Genomic DNA, 24,467 nt, shown 5'->3' with positions numbered 1-24,467 from the left:
CGGATGCTGCTGGCGAGTTACCTTCACCTGTAGATGTAACTTTAGTTCACGTGCCACAGGAGATAACTCTGCAAGAGAATTTACTTCTCTTTCTTATTTTCATGCTCTTCTCGAGTTCTTTGATCTTTATTTAATTTTACTTCAAACAAAATAACTTTCTTTATATTCTAACTTCTACTTTTTTCACAAACAATCGATAGAAGAGAAGTGATAAAATATCATGGATACGGGCAACTGTGGACTATGTCAGCGTATTTTTTGTTTACTTTTCATGACCTCTTCAAAAAGAATGGCAAAGGCCAGGGGCACAGCATTGTAGAATAATAAAGATTTAAAACTCGATTTCTCTTCTTGTTTTATCAGAGACAGCCAACAAAAGTCAAGAAAGAGATCAAAGTCCGTATCGTTCACTTACCGTTATCAAGGACAAATTTCGAAACGTCCTTTACACTGAAGCATTTTATTAGTTCACTCTGTGTTATTTATTAGTTCATTAAACCACCAGCTCGGAATTCCGAATGCAGTGGTTATATCAGTAGTCTACAACTTACATATTACAATGATTTAATAATTATAAATAGCTTAATTTGTTTCTTCATTGACACGTTACTTCCTCTTTCCCCGGTGGCTAATCGGTAAGTCCGAAAGATTCTGACACTAAAAATCGGGTTTCGATACCTGCGATGAGCAGAGCACAGACACCTCTGTGTAGCTTTGCGCTAAACAAGAACAATCAAAAATCGTTGACTCGTACGACACATTATACAAAGAGACTAAACAATCAGATGTAATCATCCATAACCTTCAACTGAGAAAGCATCTACCGCCTGATAGGTTACTTTTATTACAGTTAGCAACTGAGCTTAAAGACGAAATTCATATTGTGAGGGAACGACAAGGTTCAGGTAAGAAACATCTCGACTTTTTTGTGAGTGTGTGAAGTGAAACAGACTACGTAAAAACTTATTTGTGATTCCTAGTTCATTTTTCACAACCTTACAATAGGCCGTTTTTATATATTTTATTTTTACTTATGCAGTTGACACTAGATGGAGGCGCTATCTTTTTTCTGAACTGAAATGGACTGGGAAAAATTGTTTATTATTCATACTTGATTTTTGATAATGAAGTACAAGAGAATAAAAAAAACAGAAGGTTCATTTTCGCTTTACTTTTTACTTCTCGAGCTGACACTAGAAGTAAACACTGTTGTTGTTGTTTTTTAAATTCGTTTGTTTGCCGTACACAATGGACTCTCTTTTATCGAAACCTAATTTTCAGCGTTGTTACCCCACAATACTTATCGCCGAGCTATTTGAAGGCTTTTTATTAAGGAACGAGCATTTATTCATTCTCATCTGAATAGTTCTGTTTACATAAGTTACAAAATACATTTTAGCTAAATAAATGAAAAAACAAACCAACACAAAACATTCTAACTATATAATATTCTGATAATGTGTTTTTTTATAGCAAAGCCACATCGGGCTACCTACTGTGTTTACCGAAGGGAATCGACCTCCTGATTTTAACGTTGTAAATCTATAGACTGACCGCTGTACCAACGGGGACTATTCTGGTAAGTTAACTCAAAATGGTATCAACTTGTTCCGCATAACACACTAGTGAGTTTAAGGAGGGTTCCCCACTGAGTCAGTGGTAAATTAACAGGCTTGTAATGCTAAAATACGATGTTCGATTTCTAGCGGTGGAAAACGTGCAGGTAGCCCATAGTATAGCTTTGTACCAAGAAAGAATAACAGTAACCTGACGGCTTACAAGGTTAAATTAAATTCAGTGTTTCGTGGGCACAACATAGATAGCCCATTGTGCTGCTTTTCACTTAACAACGGATAAACAAATTATATACTTTTTTTTTCCAGAATTAACTTTAGAAATAAAGCAATTACTTATTCCTTATCCTTATCAAACTGAAGATTTATGATGCTAAACACAAGGTTAGATACCCGTGGATGACACAGTAAACTGATGCTTGCACTTATTTATTGTCAGTAATGATTAATATGGATCAAAACTTCTTTCCCAGAATCCACTTCTTTAACCTGTCTTTGCTTATTTTACTTATAAGGACAAACTGAATAAATACTGGACAGTACGTCTTATACATTTCCATTATAAATGACTGTTCAAGTGGTATTTGAAAAGCATTACGTACCATACCAAAACATGCATTCAAGCTTTGTAAAAAGTAATTAGCCGCCTAGTAGCACAGCGGTAGAAACAGTGTTTCGATACCAGTGATGAGCAGAGCACAGATAGCTTTTGTGTCTAATTTACAAACAAAAGAGTGACTAATTAAAACAGGTTACAAATATCTCGACGGAAGTTTCCCTCATCAACCAAGTGACTGAAAAGTTGCACTATGCACATGTACTCTAATCCCAATAAACTGCTCACACAGGAGTCCGTATTGATTAAAAATTCGCAGTTTAGGTTTAATAGTTCCTGTCCCACAGTTTATTAAATCTAAACAGCGAAGCAACACTTCAGTAACGTCTATGAGTCACTCTTGCGCCAGCGCATGCAGGGAGCGATATTTCATAAATTGTCTCGCAGAGAACTGTGGGTGGTGACCAATGAAAATAACATGGCTGCTGAGGACTGCGAGCTGAGAGGCTCTACGTGAGTTTTTATCGTGTTTGTTTTTTTTTTAACATGACCTTTTTACCTTCCCCTTAATTTCTTTTCTACGGTAACCATTTACTGAATCAAATAAGTTCTTCCCTTCCTTATTCTAATTTAGTTGTCGTCAACTTGTTACTGTCAGTATGTAATAATATTTAGTTAACAGCTTCTAAAACTTATTGTAAAGCGGTCGGTATTGATGTCTCACTTACTCGTATCGTGTCTGTTGTGTTATACAACTCCGTTACGTTAACTCTCGTATTTGACCCATGGATTGCGTGTATCATCTGAGCAACGTGATGAAAATTTTAATTTACGTTCTGAAGGCCAGACTTAGCTAGCGAAGGGGTGTTTTCTTCATGTTTCAGCCTTTCGCTCCGAACGTAATTGAAGGTTTGCTCAACTTTTATTTCTTTTATTTATAATTCTCGCGAGGCTGGACGACTGTAAAAAATCTTGAAATCTAAACAATCGTCTAGTAATGTAACTTATAAGAAGGAGTTTGTTCAATTTAACTATCGATGAACTGTTGTGTGTGTAAAGAGCGAAGCCAAAAAAGAGAAAGAAACATATGAATTAGTTTTATATCTGGGAAGAGATTTTATTCACGTAATTATTCGAGACAAATTATTAATTCTCGAGTAGTTTTAAAAACAAAGCTGCTTTGATGTTACATCATATAAAGAAAATGCGTGGCTATTTGTTTGGATAATTCTTGTACTCCTTGATATAATTAAATTTATCGTATCCATTTTCAATGAGAATGTTTGAATGTATTTCTAATATACAACGTAGATTTTGTGGCAAGTTTCGACGTCAGATAAATAATATATAAATATGTATATTTATATATTTGTAGACACTTGTATTTTTCAAAACGGTATTTATGCCTCTAACATTTTAAGAACTATTGTTTATATTGTTTTATTTGTTTGGTCGATAAATTAATAACTGTAAGTTTGTACTCTAAAATGTATAAGTTAAATCGAATTATCTTTACAGAAGTATTTTGTATATAGCTCGCTATAAAAGTGTTTTTAATATAAATTAAACTATCTTTAATCGCAAATCAGTTTGCTGAGAGGGATGGAAGTTGGCACGGCAGACTTTCTCTACAGTTCATTCAGAATCATGTAGTGAGATATGTATAAGTAATTATAAAAACAATTATTAACCACGTAAATTTTCTTTAATATTTTACCTTCACTTGGACAACTGAAGAGAAATCCTATACCAAGATATTTCACTTCTTCAATTAACCGTTTCTAGTTTTATCAATTGAAGAAGTGAAACTTGGAGGTTTAAGATTTCTTTCCAGCTTCCCTAGAGAGGGAGAGAAAAGCTATTAATCTTCTCAGTAATTCTGAAAAGAGCTGGGATACATTTATGTTAAATATACTCAGTCTTAAAACTGTTCACCTTACAATTTCCTGGTATATATTGTTGTTTGTATATGTATCTGTCACGGTGTGGCATTTGTTTTGTGAGTGATGAAGATAATACAATTTGTATTTGTTTCTTTGCTAGTCTTGCACAGACAGCATGAAATAGCACGACTTTAGTGATATGACTTCTGTTAAACATGATAAATAAGTGACTTAACAGGTTTTTTCACACTGAGTAAGCATACTATTACCACATTGAAAGTAGTTCATTAATTCAGCACTAGGTGGTGCTGTTTAAATGAAGAGTAGTTTTCGAAATATCTAGAAACCGCGAAATTCTATAGTTATGGGTCAGTTATGAGGTGGCTTAATAAAACTCTTTAATCTTATAGTCCATTAAGTCATTAGCAGAACTACTGTAAGAAACATCATTTATATATAAGAGTAATCTTGAACTCTATGCCTCTATTATCAAATGATTAAGATGCTTTTCGTACAGTGATTCAAGTTGGAGACACCCTACCAGATTGCATGGTTATTTTCATAATTCTTCAATTTTCTTTCTGTCAGTAGACAATGTATATCTTTATCAGTATATCTTTTCATAAAAGTGGTAATATATTTATCTTGATGGCACAGAATCCCCGAGTATTCTGTTTACGTATATATCTTTTGTTCTCAGCAAGACAAGCGTGTGTTCTTTTCTGTTGTAAGAAACCAATGGCACTGAAAACTCCGTATTCTGTTTTTATGATTAAAGTAACCAGTTGTCTTTACTCACTGCTGTGCATACAGTAGTGACTGCATTATCACATTTAAAACATTATCTCTTATTTTATACAAGAACTATAATTTTCTTCCTTTCAACTTTACTGAATTTCTTCTCTTTGATTTAAAGGTTCTTTCTCATGGACAGATGAGACTCTCACTCTGTCCACTGAAAACAAAATGACCTTAATATAACTTTTATACCAACCTTGTATATTATAAGATGTTACATCCTTATAACATCTCTTAGGTTACTTATTGATAAAGGTATCATTTAATATTAATATTACTTTAATGTAATTCTGGAAGTATACCAAAATTATATGAAATATGGAAAGCGTAGTGATTTTATTTTCAGTTGAAGTCATAAGTTAAGTTTATCTTTCAAAGATTTCAATATTTATTGAAAATGAACGAGGTGTAGCCTAATGGTTACAATCCCCAAAAAGTGAATCCGAGGATTTTTGGTTTGCAATCCATTACCAGGAAAAAAACAAACTACAATCTGAGTAGCATATTTTATCAGAAAAGTATCACAATATTTGTGATGGCTGTTGCTGACCAGCTAGCTACCTTCCCTGTAGACCACCAGTTCAAAACAAGGGACGACAAAGTCCTGATTGGCCTTGTGTAACTTCGCGCAAAATTTTGAAACAAAAAAAAGAAATTATCTCAAAAACTTATAAATGATCAAATTTATGAGAGCATATTAACCATTTCAGAGTAAACAAACTCACAGACTTTTTATGTGTACCTATTAGTAACTAGTGATTTTATGTGTACCTATTAGTAACTAGTGATTTTATGTGTACACATTAGAGTCTAATGTTCTTTTCTTTGTACTTACTAGTGACAAATGTTCTTTTCTTTGTACCTATTAGTGACTAACGTTATTTTATGTGTACTTACTAGTGACAAATGTTCTTTTATGTGTACCTATTAGTGACTAATAATCTTTTATGTGTACCTATTAGTGATGAATGTTCTTTTATGTGTACCTGTTAGTGGCTAATGTTCTTTTACGTGTACTTATCAATGACTAGTGTTCTTTCATGTGTATCTATTGAGATATTAATGTTCTTTTGTGTATACTTATCAGTGACTTTTACCTATTAGTGAGAAAGGATCTTTTACGTGTACCTATTAGTGACAAGTGTTCCTTTATGTGTACTTTTCAGTGATTAATGTTCTTTTATATGTACCTATTGGTGATAGTATTTTGATGTGTACTCATTAGTGACTAATGCTCTTTCATGTGTAACTAATGTTCTCTTGTGTACTTATTAGTGACTAATGTTCTTTTATGTGCAAATAAAACGGACTTATTTTCCTTCAGGTGCACATATTAGGTACTAATGTTATTTCATGTGCATCTGTTAGAGACTAATGTTCTTTTATGTGTACCTCTTAGTAACAAATGTTCTTTTAAGTGTACCAATTAGTGACTAGTGTTTTTATGGGTACGTATGAGAGACAAGTCTTTTTATGTTTAACTACTTGTGACTAATATTAATTTATGGGCACCTATTAGTGGCTAATGTTCTTTTATGTGTACTTATTAGTATCGTGTTTTTTATCAGTACCTACCAATTATTTTTTATGTTACTATTAGCGACAAATGTTTTTATGTCTACCTATTAGTGATTAGTGTTTTAATGTGTAGATATTAGCGAATAATGTTCTTTTATGTGCACCTATTACTCACTAATGTTCTTTTATGTGCACCTAAAATAACTAAATTTCTTTTATGTGCACCTATTAGGGACTAATCTGATTTTATGTGTACCTATTACTGACTATTAGTGACTAATGTTCTCTTATACGTACCTCTTTGTAACAAATGTTATTTTATATGTACCTATAAGTCACTAGTGTTTTATGTCTACCTATTAGTGAATAATGTTTTCCTTTGTGTACTTATTAGTGATTAAGGTTATTTTATGGGTACCTAATAGTGACTAGTGTTTTATGTGTACTTATTAGTGACTAATGTTATTTTATGTATTTATTAGTAACTAGTGTTTTCAATATCTATCTATTAGTGACTAATGTTCTTTTATGTGTACGTATTAGAAACTAATTTTTATGTGTACCTATTACGGACTAATGTTCTTTTCTGTTTAACTGTTAATAACAAATCTAATTGTATGTGTACTTATTAGTGACGTGATTTTTATGCGTACCTAGTAGTGATTAATGTTTTTATGTGTACCTATTAGTGACAAATGATGCTATGTCTCCCTATTAGTGACTAGTTTTTATGTGTACCTATTCGTGACTAATGCTCTTTCATGCGCTCTTATTAGTGACTAATGTTATTTTATATGCACCTGTTAGTGACCAATATTTTTTAGGTGTACGTACCTCTTTGTAACAAATGTTCATTTATATATACCGGTTAGGCACTAGTGTTTTATTTCTACCTATTAGTGATTAATGTTCTCTTTTGTGTACTTATTAGTGATTAAGGCTATTTGATGTGTACCTATTAGTGACTAGTGTTTTATGTGTACCTATTCGTGACTAATGCTCTTTCATGCGCTCTTATTAGTGACTAATGTTATTTTATATGCACCTGTTAGTGACTAATATTTTTTAGGTGTACGTACCTCTTTGTAACAAATGTTCATTTATATATACCGGTTAGGCACTAGTGTTTTATTTCTACCTATTAGTGATTAATGTTCTCTTTTGTGTACTTATTAGTGATTAAGGCTATTTGATGTGTACCTATTAGTGACTAGTGTTTTATGTGTACCTATTCGTGACTAATGCTCTTTCATGCGCTCTTATTAGTGACTAATGTTATTTTATGTGTATTTATTAGTGAGTAGTGTTTTCAATATGTATCTGTTAGTGACTAATATTCTTTTATTTGTACATATTAATGACTCATGTTCTTTTATTTGCACCTAAAAGTGACTAAATTTTTTTATTGCAGATATTAGGGACTAATTTTATTTTATGTACACCTGTTAGAGACTAATATTCTTTTATGTGTACCTCTTAGTGACAAATGTTCTTTTATGTCCACCTATTAGTCACTAATATTTTGTGTATTATGGTACTAATTTACTCTTAGGTGTACCTATTAGTGACTAATGTTTTTTATATGTACTTGTTGGTCACTAGTGCTTTTCCATGTACCGATTAGCGACTAATGTTCTTTTAAGCGTAACAAGTAGTAACTAATGTTCTCTTATGTGTAATACTAGTGGCTGATGTTTTTTATGTGTACTTATTAGTGACTAGTGTTTTTATGCGTACCTATTACTTACTGCTGTTTTATGTGTACCTGTTAGTGATATTGCCCTTTCATGTGCACTTATTAGTGACTAATCTTCTTTTATGTTTACCAATTAGTTATTAGTGTTCTTTCATGTTTACCTATTAGTGACTAATGTTCTCTTATATGTACCTCTTTGTAACAAATGTTATTTTATATGTACCTATTAGTCACTTGTGTTTTATGTCTACCTATTAGTGAATAATCTTCTCTTTTATTAACTTATTAGTGACTAATGTTATTTTATGTGTACCTATTAGTCACTAATGTTCTTTTATGTGTACCTATTAGTCACTAATGTTCTTTTATGTGTACGTATTAGAAACTAGTTTTTATGTGTACCTATTACGGACTGATGTTCTTTTCTGTTTAACTGTTAGTGACAAATCTAATTGTATGTGTACTTATTAGAGACTAGTGTTTTTATGTGCACCTATTAGTGACTAATATTAATTTTTGTTGATGTGTTAGTCACTAATGTGTTTATGGGCACCTAAAATGACTAAATTTCATTTAAATGTGCACATATTAGGGACTAATCTAATTTTATGTGCACCTGTTAGTGCCTAATGTTATTTTATGTGTACCTATTAATAACTATTTATGTGTACCTATTAATAACTATTTATGTGTACCTATTAATAACTAATGTCATTTTTTGGGCATCTATTAGTGACTTATGTTCTTTTATGTGTACTTATTAGTGGCATGATTTTTATGCGTACCTAGTAGTGATTAATGTTTATATGTGTACCTATTAGTGACAAATGATCCTATGTCTCCCTATTAGTGACTAGTTTTTATGTATACCGATTATTGACAAATGTTCTTTTATATGTACCTATTAATGACTAATGTTCTTCTATGTGCACCTAAACATGACTAATTTTCTTTTATGTCCACCTATTAGTGACTAATATTTTTTATATATACCTGTTGGTGACTAGTACTTTTCTGTTTATCGAGTAGCAACTAATATTCTTTTATGTGTACCTATTAGTGACACATTTTCCTTTACGTGTACCTATTAGTCTCTAGTGTTTTATCTGTACCTATTGGTAAATAATGTTCTCTTTTGTATACTTATTAGTGATTAATGTTATTTTATGTGTACCTATTAGTGAATCGTGTTTTATGTGTAAGTATTATTGACTAACGCTCTTTCATGTCATTATTAGTCAATATTCTTTTATGTGTACTTATTAGTGACTAGTGTCTTATGTGTACCTATTAGTGACTACTGTTGTTTTGTGTACCTATTAGTGACTAATGTTTTATGTGTACCTATTAGTGATGAATGTTCTTTTATGTGTACCTGTTAGTGGCTAATGTTCTTTTACGTGTACTTATCAATGACTAGTGTTCTTTCATGTGTGTCTATTGAGATATTAATGTTCTTTTGTGTATACTTATCAGTGACTTTTACCTATTAGTGAGAAAGGATCTTTTACGTGTACCTATTAGTGACAAGTGTTCCTTTATGTGTACTTTTCAGTGATTAATGTTCTTTTATATGTACCTATTGGTGATAGTATTTTGATGTGTACTCATTAGTGACTAATGCTCTTTCATGTGTAACTAATGTTCTCTTGTGTATTTATTAGTGACTAATGTTCTTTTATGTGCAAATAAAACGGACTTATTTTCTTCAGGTGCACATATTAGGTACTAATGTTATTTCATGTGCATCTGTTAGAGACTAATGTTCTTTTATGTGTACCTCTTAGTAACAAATGTTCTTTTAAGTGTACCAATTAGTGACTAGTGTTTTATGGGTACGTATGAGAGACAAGTCTTTTATGTTTAACTACTTGTGACTAATGTTAATTTATGGGCACCTATTAGTGGCTAATGTTCTTTTATGTGTACTTATTAGTATCGTGTTTTTTATCAGTACCTACCAATTATTTTTTATGTTACTATTAGCGACAAATGTTTTTATGTCTACCTATTAGTGATTAGTGTTTTAATGTGTAGATATTAGCGAATAATGTTCTTTTATGTGCACCTATTACTCACTAATGTTCTTTTATGTGCACCTAAAATAACTAAATTTCTTTTATGTGCACCTATTAGGGACTAATCTGATTTTATGTGTACCTATTACTGACTATTAGTGACTAATGTTCTCTTATACGTACCTCTTTGTAACAAATGTTATTTTATATGTACCTATAAGTCACTAGTGTTTTATGTCTACCTATTAGTGAATAATGTTTTCTTTTGTGTACTTATTAGTGATTAAGGTTATTTTATGGGTACCTAATAGTGACTAGTGTTTTATGTGTACTTATTAGTGACTAATGTTATTTTATGTATTTATTAGTAACTAGTGTTTTCAATATCTATCTATTAGTGACTAATGTTCTTTTATGTGTACGTATTAGAAACTAATTTTTATGTGTACCTATTACGGACTAATGTTCTTTTCTGTTTAACTGTTAATAACAAATCTAATTGTATGTGTACTTATTAGTGACGTGATTTTTATGCGTACCTAGTAGTGATTAATGTTTTTATGTGTACCTATTAGTGACAAATGATGCTATGTCTCCCTATTAGTGACAAATGATGCTATGTCTCCCTATTAGTGACTAGTTTTTATGTGTACCTATTCGTGACTAATGCTCTTTCATGCGCTCTTATTAGTGACTAATGTTATTTTATATGCACCTGTTAGTGACTAATATTTTTTTAGGTGTACGTACCTCTTTGTAACAAATGTTCATTTATATATACCGGTTAGGCACTAGTGTTTTATTTCTACCTATTAGTGATTAATGTTCTCTTTTGTGTACTTATTAGTGATTAAGGCTATTTGATGTGTACCTATTCGTGACTAATGCTCTTTCATGCGCTCTTATTAGTGACTAATGTTATTTTATGTGTATTTATTAGTGAGTAGTGTTTTCAATATGTATCTGTTAGTGACTAATATTCTTTTATTTGTACATATTAATGACTCATGTTCTTTTATTTGCACCTAAAAGTGACTAAATTTTTTTATTGCAGATATTAGGGACTAATTTTATTTTATGTACACCTGTTAGAGACTAATATTCTTTTATGTGTACCTCTTAGTGACAAATGTTCTTTTATGTCCACCTATTAGTCACTAATATTTTGTGTATTATGGTACTAATTTACTCTTAGGTGTACCTATTAGTGACTAATGTTTTTTATATGTACTTGTTGGTCACTAGTGCTTTTCCATGTACCGATTAGCGACTAATGTTCTTTTAAGCGTAACAAGTAGTAACTAATGTTCTCTTATGTGTAATACTAGTGGCTGATGTTTTTTATGTGTACTTATTAGTGACTAGTGTTTTATGCGTACCTATTACTTACTGCTGTTTTATGTGTACCTGTTAGTGATATTGCCCTTTCATGTGCACTTATTAGTGACTAATCTTCTTTTATGTTTACCAATTAGTTATTAGTGTTCTTTCATGTTTACCTATTAGTGACTAATGTTCTCTTATATGTACCTCTTTGTAACAAATGTTATTTTATATGTACCTATTAGTCACTAGTGTTTTATGTCTACCTATTAGTGAATAATCTTCTCTTTTATTAACTTATTAGTGACTAATGTTATTTTATGTGTACCTATTAGTCACTAATGTTCTTTTATGTGTACCTATTAGTCACTAATGTTCTTTTATGTGTACCTATTAGTCACTAATGTTCTTTTATGTGTACGTATTAGAAACTAGTTTTTATGTGTACCTATTACGGACTGATGTTCTTTTCTGTTTAACTGTTAGTGACAAATCTAATTGTATGTGTACTTATTAGAGACTAGTGTTTTTATGTGCACCTATTAGTGACTAATATTAATTTTTGTTGATGTGTTAGTCACTAATGTGTTTATGGGCACCTAAAATGACTAAATTTCATTTAAATGTGCACATATTAGGGACTAATCTAATTTTATGTGCACCTCTTAGTGCCTAATGTTATTTTATGTGTACCTATTAATAACTATTTATGTGTACCTATTAATAACTATTTATGTGTACCTATTAATAACTAATGTCATTTTTTGGGCATCTATTAGTGACTTATGTTCTTTTATGTGTACTTATTAGTGGCATGATTTTTATGCGTACCTAGTAGTGATTAATGTTTATATGTGTACCTATTAGTGACAAATGATCCTATGTCTCCCTATTAGTGACTAGTTTTATGTATACCGATTATTGACAAATGTTCTTTTATATGTACCTATTAATGACTAATGTTCTTCTATGTGCACCTAAACATGACTAATTTTCTTTTATGTCCACCTATTAGTGACTAATATTTTTTATATATACCTGTTGGTGACTAGTACTTTTCTGTTTATCGAGTAGCAACTAATATTCTTTTATGTGTACCTATTAGTGACACATTTTCCTTTACGTGTACCTATTAGTCTCTAGTGTTTTATCTGTACCTATTGGTAAATAATGTTCTCTTTTGTATACTTATTAGTGATTAATGTTATTTTATGTGTACCTATTAGTGAATCGTGTTTTATGTGTAAGTATTATTGACTAACGCTCTTTCATGTCATTATTAGTCAATATTCTTTTATGTGTACTTATTAGTGACTAGTGTCTTATGTGTACCTATTAGTGACTACTGTTGTTTTGTGTACCTATTAGTGACTAATGTTTTATGTGTACCTATTAGTGATGAATGTTCTTTTATGTGTACCTGTTAGTGGCTAATGTTCTTTTACGTGTACTTATCAATGACTAGTGTTCTTTCATGTGTGTCTATTGAGATATTAATGTTCTTTTGTGTATACTTATCAGTGACTTTTACCTATTAGTGAGAAAGGATCTTTTACGTGTACCTATTAGTGACAAGTGTTCCTTTATGTGTACTTTTCAGTGATTAATGTTCTTTTATATGTACCTATTGGTGATAGTATTTTGATGTGTACTCATTAGTGACTAATGCTCTTTCATGTGTAACTAATGTTCTCTTGTGTACTTATTAGTGACTAATGTTCTTTTATGTGCAAATAAAACGGACTTATTTTCCTTCAGGTGCACATATTAGGTACTAATGTTATTTCATGTGCATCTGTTAGAGACTAATGTTCTTTTATGTGTACCTCTTAGTAACAAATGTTCTTTTAAGTGTACCAATTAGTGACTAGTGTTTTTATGGGTACGTATGAGAGACAAGTCTTTTTATGTTTAACTACTTGTGACTAATGTTAATTTATGGGCACCTATTAGTGGCTAATGTTCTTTTATGTGTACTTATTAGTATCGTGTTTTTTATCAGTACCTACCAATTATTTTTTATGTTACTATTAGCGACAAATGTTTTATGTCTACCTATTAGTGATTAGTGTTTTAATGTGTAGATATTAGCGAATAATGTTCTTTTATGTGCACCTATTACTCACTAATGTTCTTTTATGTGCACCTAAAATAACTAAATTTCTTTTATGTGCACCTATTAGGGACTAATCTGATTTTATGTGTACCTATTACTGACTATTAGTGACTAATGTTCTCTTATACGTACCTCTTTGTAACAAATGTTATTTTATATGTACCTATAAGTCACTAGTGTTTTATGTCTACCTATTAGTGAATAATGTTTTCTTTTGTGTACTTATTAGTGATTAAGGTTATTTTATGGGTACCTAATAGTGACTAGTGTTTTATGTGTACTTATTAGTGACTAATGTTATTTTATGTATTTATTAGTAACTAGTGTTTTCAATATCTATCTATTAGTGACTAATGTTCTTTTATGTGTACGTATTAGAAACTAATTTTTATGTGTACCTATTACGGACTAATGTTCTTTTCTGTTTAACTGTTAATAACAAATCTAATTGTATGTGTACTTATTAGTGACGTGATTTTTATGCGTACCTAGTAGTGATTAATGTTTTTATGTGTACCTATTAGTGACAAATGATGCTATGTCTCCCTATTAGTGACAAATGATGCTATGTCTCCCTATTAGTGACTAGTTTTTATGTGTACCTATTCGTGACTAATGCTCTTTCATGCGCTCTTATTAGTGACTAATGTTATTTTATATGCACCTGTTAGTGACTAATATTTTTTAGGTGTACGTACCTCTTTGTAACAAATGTTCATTTATATATACCGGTTAGGCACTAGTGTTTTATTTCTACCTATTAGTGATTAATGTTCTCTTTTGTGTACTTATTAGTGATTAAGGCTATTTGATGTGTACCTATTCGTGACTAATGCTCTTTCATGCGCTCTTATTAGTGACTAATGTTATTTTATGTGTATTTATTAGTGAGTAGTGTTTTCAATATGTATCTGTTAGTGACTAATATTCTTTTATTTGTACATATTAATGACTCATGTTCTTTTATTTGCACCTAAAAGTGACTAAATTTTTTTTATTGCAGATATTAGGGACTAATTTTATTTTATGTACACCTGTTAGAGACTAATATTCTTTTATGTGTACCTCTTAGTGACAAATGTTCTTTTATGTCCACCTATTAGTCACTAATATTTTGTGTATTATGGTACTAATTTACTCTTAGGTGTACCTATTAGTGACTAATGTTTTTTATATGTACTTGTTGGTCACTAGTGCTTTTCCATGTACCGATTAGCGACTAATGTTCTTTTAAGCGTAACAAGTAGTAACTAATGTTCTCTTATGTGTAATACTAGTGGCTGATGTTTTTATGTGTACTTATTAGTGACTAGTGTTTTATGCGTACCTATTACTTACTGCTGTTTTATGTGTACCTGTTAGTGATATTGCCCTTTCATGTGCACTTATTAGTGACTAATCTTCTTTTATGTTTACCAATTAGTTATTAGTGTTCTTTCATGTTTACCTATTAGTGACTAATGTTCTCTTATATGTACCTCTTTGTAACAAATGTTATTTTATATGTACCTATTAGTCACTAGTGTTTTATGTCTACCTATTAGTGAATAATCTTCTCTTTTATTAACTTATTAGTGACTAATGTTATTTTATGTGTACCTATTAGTCACTAATGTTCTTTTATGTGTACCTATTAGTCACTAATGTTCTTTTATGTGTACGTATTAGAAACTAGTTTTTATGTGTACCTATTACGGACTGATGTTCTTTTCTGTTTAACTGTTAGTGACAAATCTAATTGTATGTGTACTTATTAGAGACTAGTGTTTTTATGTGCACCTATTAGTGACTAATATTAATTTTTGTTGATGTGTTAGTCACTAATGTGTTTATGGGCACCTAAAATGACTAAATTTCATTTAAATGTGCACATATTAGGGACTAATCTAATTTTATGTGCACCTCTTAGTGCCTAATGTTATTTTATGTGTACCTATTAATAACTATTTATGTGTACCTATTAATAACTATTTATGTGTACCTATTAATAACTAATGTCATTTTTTGGGCATCTATTAGTGACTTATGTTCTTTTATGTGTACTTATTAGTGGCATGATTTTTATGCGTACCTAGTAGTGATTAATGTTTTTATGTGTACCTATTAGTGACAAATGATGCTATGTCTCCCTATTAGTGACAAATGATGCTATGTCTCCCTATTAGTGACTAGTTTTTATGTGTACCTATTCGTGACTAATGCTCTTTCATGCGCTCTTATTAGTGACTAATGTTATTTTATATGCACCTGTTAGTGACTAATATTTTTTAGGTGTACGTACCTCTTTGTAACAAATGTTCATTTATATATACCGGTTAGGCACTAGTGTTTTATTTCTACCTATTAGTGATTAATGTTCTCTTTTGTGTACTTATTAGTGATTAAGGCTATTTGATGTGTACCTATTCGTGACTAATGCTCTTTCATGCGCTCTTATTAGTGACTAATGTTATTTTATGTGTATTTATTAGTGAGTAGTGTTTTCAATATGTATCTGTTAGTGACTAATATTCTTTTATTTGTACATATTAATGACTCATGTTCTTTTATTTGCACCTAAAAGTGACTAAATTTTTTTTATTGCAGATATTAGGGACTAATTTTATTTTATGTACACCTGTTAGAGACTAATATTCTTTTATGTGTACCTCTTAGTGACAAATGTTCTTTTATGTCCACCTATTAGTCACTAATATTTTGTGTATTATGGTACTAATTTACTCTTAGGTGTACCTATTAGTGACTAATGTTTTTATATGTACTTGTTGGTCACTAGTGCTTTTCCATGTACCGATTAGCGACTAATGTTCTTTTAAGCGTAACAAGTAGTAACTAATGTTCTCTTATGTGTAATACTAGTGGCTGATGTTTTTTATGTGTACTTATTAGTGACTAGTGTTTTTATGCGTACCTATTACTTACTGCTGTTTTATGTGTACCTGTTAGTGATATTGCCCTTTCATGTGCACTTATTAGTGACTAATCTTCTTTTATGTTTACCAATTAGTTATTAGTGTTCTTTCATGTTTACCTATTAGTGACTAATGTTCTCTTATATGTACCTCTTTGTAACAAATGTTATTTTATATGTACCTATTAGTCACTAGTGTTTTATGTCTACCTATTAGTGAATAATCTTCTCTTTTATTAACTTATTAGTGACTAATGTTATTTTATGTGTACCTATTAGTCACTAATGTTCTTTTATGTGTACCTATTAGTCACTAATGTTCTTTTATGTGTACGTATTAGAAACTAGTTTTTATGTGTACCTATTACGGACTGATGTTCTTTTCTGTTTAACTGTTAGTGACAAATCTAATTGTATGTGTACTTATTAGAGACTAGTGTTTTTATGTGCACCTATTAGTGACTAATATTAATTTTTGTTGATGTGTTAGTCACTAATGTGTTTATGGGCACCTAAAATGACTAAATTTCATTTAAATGTGCACATATTAGGGACTAATCTAATTTTATGTGCACCTCTTAGTGCCTAATGTTATTTTATGTGTACCTATTAATAACTATTTATGTGTACCTATTAATAACTATTTATGTGTACCTATTAATAACTAATGTCATTTTTTGGGCATCTATTAGTGACTTATGTTCTTTTATGTGTACTTATTAGTGGCATGATTTTTATGCGTACCTAGTAGTGATTAATGTTTATATGTGTACCTATTAGTGACAAATGATCCTATGTCTCCCTATTAGTGACTAGTTTTTATGTATACCGATTATTGACAAATGTTCTTTTATATGTACCTATTAATGACTAATGTTCTTCTATGTGCACCTAAACATGACTAATTTTCTTTTATGTCCACCTATTAGTGACTAATATTCTTTTATGTGTACCTATTAGTGACACATTTTCCTTTACGTGTACCTATTAGTCTCTAGTGTTTTATCTGTACCTATTGGTAAATAATGTTCTCTTTTGTATACTTATTAGTGATTAATGTTATTTTATGTGTACCTATTAGTGAATCGTGTTTTATGTGTAAGTATTATTGACTAACGCTCTTTCATGTCATTATTAGTCAATATTCTTTTATGTGTACTTATTAGTGACTAGTGTCTTATGTGTACCTATTAGTGACTACTGTTGTTTTGTGTACCTATTAGTGACTAATGTTTTATGTGTACCTATTAGTGACAAATATTTTGTGTACCTGTTAGTGACTAGTGTTTTTATGTGTACCTGTTAGTGACTAGTGTTTTTATGTGTACCTATTAGTGACTAATGTTCTTTAATGTTTATGTGTTTGTCACTAATGTGTTTATATGCACCTAAAAGTAACTAAATTTCTTTGATGTGCACCTATTAGGGACTAATCTAATTTTTGTGCACCTATTAATCACTAATATTATTTTATGTGTACTTATTAGTGACTAGTGTTCTTTTATGTGTACCTATTATTAACTAATATTATATTATGTACACCTGTTAGTGGCTAATGTTCTTGTATGTGTACCTCTTAGTTACAAATGTTCTTTTAAGTGCATCAATAAGAGACTAGCGTTTTTTAGGTACCTATTAGAGACTAGTCTATTTATGTGTACCTACTAGTGACTAATGTTATTTTACGAGTACCTAAAAGTTACTAAAAGTTTTTATGTGCAACTATTAGGGACTAATATGATTTTATGCGTTCCTATTAGTGACTAATATGATTTTATGCGTTCCTATTAGTGACTAATATGATTTTATGCGTTCCTATTAGTGACTAATATTCTGTTTTGTGTACTTATTAGTGACTAAGGTTATTTTATGTGTACCTACTAGTGACTAATGTTCTATTATGTGTACTAATTAGTGATGTGTTTTATGGGTATCTAGTAATGATTAATATTTTTCTGTGTACCTATTAGAGACAAATGTTTTTTATGTCTACCTATTAGTGACTAGTTTTTTATGTGTACCTATAAGTGATGATTGTTCTTTTTTGTGCAACTATTAGTGACTAATGTTCTTTCATGTATAGCTATTGATTACTTATGTTCTTATATGTGCACCTAAATGTGACTTTCTTTTATGTCCACCTATTAGTGACAAATGATTTTATGTGTATTTATTATTGTACTAATTTTCTCCTATGTATACCTATTAGTGAATAATGTTTTTTATATATACCAGTTGGTCACTAGTGCTTTTACGTCTATCGATTAGCGACTAATGTTCTTTTAAGTGTAGCTATTAGTAACTAATGTTCCCTTATGTGTAACTATTAGTGCCTAATATGTTTTTGTGTAGTTATTAGTGACTAGTGATTTTTATGTGTGCCTTTTAGTGACTAGTGTTCTTTTGTGTGTTCATATTAATGACTAAAGTTTTTTATTTGCACCTAAAAGTGACAATTTTTTTATGTGTACCTATTAGTAACTGTTATTTTATGTGCACCTATTAGTGACTAATGGTCTTTTATCTGCACCTGTTAGTGACTAATGTTGTTTTCACGGGTACTTATTAGTGACTAGTATTTTTATGTCTACCTATTAATCACTAATATTCTTTAATCTGTACATATTAGTGACTAGTATTTTATATCTTCATATCAGTGAATAATTACATTATGTGCACCTATTACTGAATAATTTTCTTTCATGTGTTCGTGACGTGTTTTTTATGGGTACCTAGTTGTGATTAGTGTTTTCTACGTACCTGTTAGAGACAAATGTTTTAATGTCTACCTATTAGAGACAAATGTTTTAATGTCTACCTATAAGTGACTAAAGTTTTTACGTGTACTTATTAGTGACTAGTCTTTATGTCTATCTGTTATTGACTAATATTGTTTTATGCGCACCTATTAGTGACTAATGTTCTTTTATGTGTACTTATTTATGAATAGTGTTTTTATTTGTACCTAGCAGCGATTAATGACTTATTTTGTATCTTTTAGTGACTGGTGTACTCTCATGTCTACTTATTAGTGATTAATGTTATTTTATGTGTATCAATTAGTGACTAGTCTTTTCTATGTGTACCTGTTAGTAACTAATGTACTTTCATGTGTAGCTATTAATCATTAATGTTCTTTTATGGGCAGATAAAAGTGACTAATTTTCCTTTAAGTGCACCTATAAGGAACTAATGTTATTTTGTGTGCATCTGTAAGTGACTAATGTTCTTTTATATGTACCTCTTAGTGACAAATATTCCTTTAAGTGTACCAATTAGTGACTAATATTTTAATGTCTACCTATTAGTGACTAGTGTTTTTATGTGCACCTATCATTGACAAATGTTCTTTAATGTGCACCTAGTAGTGACTAAAGTTTTTATGTGTATTTATTATTGTACTAATTTACTCTGATGTGTACCTATCAGTGACTAATGTTTTTATATGTCCCTGTTGGTCACTACTGCTTTTCCGAGTATCGATTAGCGACTAATGTTCTTTTAACTGTAGCCGTTAGTATCTAAGGCTCTCTTATGTGTAACTACTGGTGTCTAATGTTTTTATGGGTACTTATTAGTGACTAGTCTTTTTATGTGTACCTATTAGTAACTAATGTCAATTTATGTGCACCTATTAGTGACTAATGGTCTTTTATGTGCAACTGTTAGTCACTAATGTTCTTTTGTGTACGTATTAGAAACTAGTTTTTATGTGTACCTATTAGTGACTAATGTTCTTCTACGTGTACCTCTTAGTTACAAATGTTCGTTTAAGTGCACAAATTAGTAACTAGCGTTTTCATGGGTACCTATTAGAGACTAGTCTATTTATGTGTACCTACTACTGACTAAAGTTATTTTATGGGCACCTCTTAGTGACAAATATTTTTATGTGTACCTGTTAGTGACGAGTGTTTTTATGTGTACTTATTAGTGACTATTGTTCACTTATACGTATTTTTTAGTGATTAATGTTATTTCATATGCACCTATTAGTAACAAGTGTTTTATGTACACCTAAAAGTGACTAAATTTCTTTTATGTTCACCTATTAGGAACTAATCTAATTTTATGTGCACATGTCACTGACTGATGTTATTTATGTGTGCCTATTAGTGACTAATGTTTTTTTTATATGTACCTCTTGTTGTCTAGTATTTTAATGTGTACCTATTAGTGACTAATGCTCTTTCATGTGTAACTAATGTTCTCTTGTGCACTTATTAGTGACTAATGTTATTTTATGTGTATCAAATAGTGAGTAGTCTTTTCTATGTGTACCTATTAGTGACTAATGTACTTCATGTGTACATATTAATTACTAATGTTCTTTTATGTGCTATTAAAACTGTCTTATTTTCCTTTAGGTGCACATATTAGGTACTAATGTTATTTCATGTGCATCTGTTAGTGACTAATGTTCTTTTATGTGTACCTCTCAGTGAGAAATGTTTTTTTAAGTGTACCAATTACTGACTAGTTTTTATGGGTACGTATTAGAGACAAGTCTTTGTATGTGTAACTACTTGTGACTAATGCCAATTTATGGGCATCTATTAGTGGCTAATGTTCTTTTATGTGTACTTATAAGTGTCGTGTTTTTTATCAGTACCTATGAGTGATTTTTTAAGTGTAACTATTAGAGTCAAATGTTTTTATGTCTACCTCTTAGTGATTAGTTTTAATGTGTAGATATCAGCGAATAATGTTCTTTTATGTGCACCTATTACTGACTAATGTTCTCTTATGTGTACGTCTTAGTGACTAATATTCTTTTATGTGAACCTAAAATAACTTAATTTCTTTTATGCGCACCTATTAGGGACTAATGTATTTTTATGTGTACCTATTAATAACTAATGTTCTTTTATATGTACCTATTAGTCACTAATGTTCTCTTATATTTAACTATTAGTGACTAATGTTCTTTTATGTTTACTTGTTATTCACTAATGTTTATGTGCACTTACTAGTGACAAATGTTTTGTGTGTAACTATTAGTGACTAATGTTTTCTTATGTGTACCTATTAATCACTAATATTCTTTTATGTGCAACCATTAATGAGTAATGTTCTTTTATGTGTCCCTATTAGTGACTACTGTTCTTTTATGTGTACGTATTAGTGACTACTGTTTTATATGTACCTATTAGTGAATAATGTTATCTAATGTGCACCTATTAGTGAATAATGTTCTTCTATGTGTACTTATTAATGAATAGTTTTTATTTGAATCTAGTAGCGATTAATGTTCTGTTGTGTATCTATTTGTGACTGATGTTGTCTCATGTCTAGCTATTAGTGAGTTATGTTATTTTATGTGTATTTATTAGTGACTTGTGTTTTCTATATGTATCTATTAGTGACTATAGTGACTTAGTCACTAATCTTCTTTTATGTGCACCTAAAAGTGAGTAAATCGCTTTATATGCACTAGTTAAGAGTCTAATATTCTTTTCTGTGCACCTCTTAGTGACTAGTGGTTTCTATATGTATCTATTAGTGAATATTGTTCTTTCATATGTACCTATTGATGATTAATGTTCTTTTATGTGCACCTAAAACTGTTTAAATCTCTTTTATATGCACCAATTAGAGACTAATGTTATTTTATGTGCACCTGTTAGTGACTAATATTTTTTTAGGTGTACGTACCTCTTTGTAACAAATGTTCATTTATATATACCGGTTAGGCACTAGTGTTTTACTTCTACCTATTAGTGAATAATGTTCTCTTTTGTGTACTTATTAGTGATTAAGCTTATTTGATGTGTACCCATTAGTGACTAGTGTTTTATGTGTACCTAATCGTGACTAATGCTCTTTCATGCACTCTTATTAGTGACTAATGTTATTTTATGTGTATTTATTAGTGAGTAGTGTTTTCAATATGTATCTGTCAGTGACTAATATTCTTTTATTTGTACATATTAATGTCTCATGTTCTTTTATTTGCACCTCAATGTGCCTAAATTTCTTTTATGTGCAGATATTAGGGACTAATTTTATTTTATGTAACCTGTTAAGAGACTAATATTCTTTTATGTGTACCTCTTAGTAACAAATGTTCTTTTAAGTGTACCAATTAGTGACTAGTGTCTTTATGGGTACGTATTAGAGACAAGTCCTTTTATGTGTAACTACTTGTGACTAATGTTAATTTATGGGTATTTATTAGTGGCTAATGTTTTTTATGTGAACTTATTAGTGTCGTGTTTTTTATTAGTACCTACGAGTGATTTTTAAGTGTAACTACTAGAGACAAATATTTTTATGTCTACCTATTAGTGATTAGTGTTTTAATGTGTAGATATTATCGAATAATGTTCTTTTATGTGCACCTATTAGGGACTAATGTGATTTTATGTGTACCTATTAGTGACTAATGTTCTTTTATGTTTACCTGTTAGTCACTAATGTTTATGTGCACCTACTAGTGACAGATTTTTTTTGTGTAACTATTAGTGACTAATGTTTTCTTATGTGTACCTATTAGTCACTGTTTTTTACGTGTACCTATCAGTCACTAATATTCTTTTATGTGCAACCATTAGTGAGTAATGTTCTTTTATGTGCCCCTATTAGTGACTACTGTTTTATATGTACCTATTAGTCAATAATGTTATCTAATGTGCACCTATTAGAGAATAATGTTCTTCTATGTGTACTTATTAATGAATAGTTTTTATTTGTACCTAGTAGCAATTTATTTTCTATGAAAATAAGTTATGAAAACTGGTGTTTTCAATGTGTATCTATTAGTGACTAATGTTCTTTTCTGTGTACCTATTAGTCACTAATGTTCTTTTATGTGTACGTATTAGAAACTACTTTTATGTGTACCTATTACGGACTAATGTTCTTTTCTGTTTAACTGTTAGTGACAAATCTAATTGTATGTGTGCTTATTAGAGACTAGTGTTTTTATGTGCACCTATTAGTGACTAATGATATTTTTTGTTAACGTGTTAGTCACTAATGTGTTTATGGGCACCTAAAATGACTAAATTTCATTTAAATGTGCACCTATTAAGGACTAATCTAATTTTATGTGCACCTGTTAGTGCCTAATGTTCTTTTATGTGTACCTATTAATGACTAATGTCATTTTCTGGGCATCTATTAGTGACTTAAGTTCTTTTATGTGCACCTATTAGTGACTAATCTTATTATGTGTACCAATTAGTGACTAATATTCTTTTATGTACCTATTAGTCACTAATTTTCTTTCATGTTTAACTTTTAGTGACTAGTATTCTTTTATGTGCACCTATTAGAGACTAATATTCTTTTATGTGTACTAATTAGTGACTAATTTTCTTTTATATGTACCTGTTATTAATTATTATTATTTTATGTGCATTTGTTGGTGACTAATGTTGTTTTATGTGTGCCTATTATTGAGTAGTGTTCTTTTATGTGTACCTATTAGTGACTAGTTTTTGTGTACCTATTAGTGATTATTTTATGTGTACCTATTCGTGCGAAATATTATTTTATGTGCACCTATTTGTGATTAATATTTTATCTATACCTATTTGTGACTAATGTTTCATGTGTACTTATCAGTCACTATTTTTATGTGTAAGTATTAGTCACTAATGTTCTTTCATGTATAACTATTATTGACTACTGTTTTCATGTGCACCTATTAGAGCCTAATATTCTTTTATGTGTACCTATTATTAATTAATAGGTTAGTGACTAATGTTCTTCTACGTTTACCTGTTAGTCACTAATGTGTTTATGTGCACCTATTAATGACAAATGTTGTTTTATGTGTAGCTATTAGTCATTAATGTTGTTTTATGTGTATCTATTAGTCATTAATGTTTTTACATGTACCTATTAATGACTAACGCTCTTTGATGTGTACCTATTAATGTTCTTTTATGTGCACCTATGAGTAACTAATGTTCTTTTATGTGCACCTATTAGTGACAAATGTTATTTTATGTGCACCTAAAAGTGACTAATGTTCTTTCATGTACACTTATTAGTTAATGACTAATGTTCGCTTATGTGTACCTATTACTAACTAGTGTTTTATGTGTACATATTAGAGATTAATGTT

General features: G+C 30.3%; 1 protein-coding gene across 8 annotated transcripts in view; it reads left to right on the top strand.

Annotated features, from left to right (window-relative positions):
* Positions 1-24,467, top strand: part of LOC143240265 (uncharacterized) — a 52,442-nt gene that overhangs the window by 9,292 nt on the left and 18,683 nt on the right. For 3 of the 8 annotated variants that reach the window (XM_076482430.1, XM_076482431.1, XM_076482429.1), the window contains one exon: positions 1,474-1,579. The exons of 2 other annotated variants lie outside the window; for them this stretch is intronic. The gene's annotated coding sequence lies outside the window, so the exon portion shown is untranslated. Of the gene's footprint in view, positions 1-519; positions 906-1,473; positions 1,580-2,315; positions 3,040-24,467 lie in introns of those variants that run through there. 3 more of the 8 variants (XM_076482434.1, XR_013021688.1, XM_076482432.1) reach the window with 3 other exon arrangements.

This window comes from Tachypleus tridentatus, chromosome 13 (assembly GCF_004210375.1).
Source record: "Tachypleus tridentatus isolate NWPU-2018 chromosome 13, ASM421037v1, whole genome shotgun sequence".
Classification (NCBI taxonomy): domain Eukaryota; kingdom Metazoa; phylum Arthropoda; class Merostomata; order Xiphosura; family Limulidae; genus Tachypleus; species Tachypleus tridentatus.
This window is presented reverse-complemented; position numbering and strand designations above follow the sequence as displayed.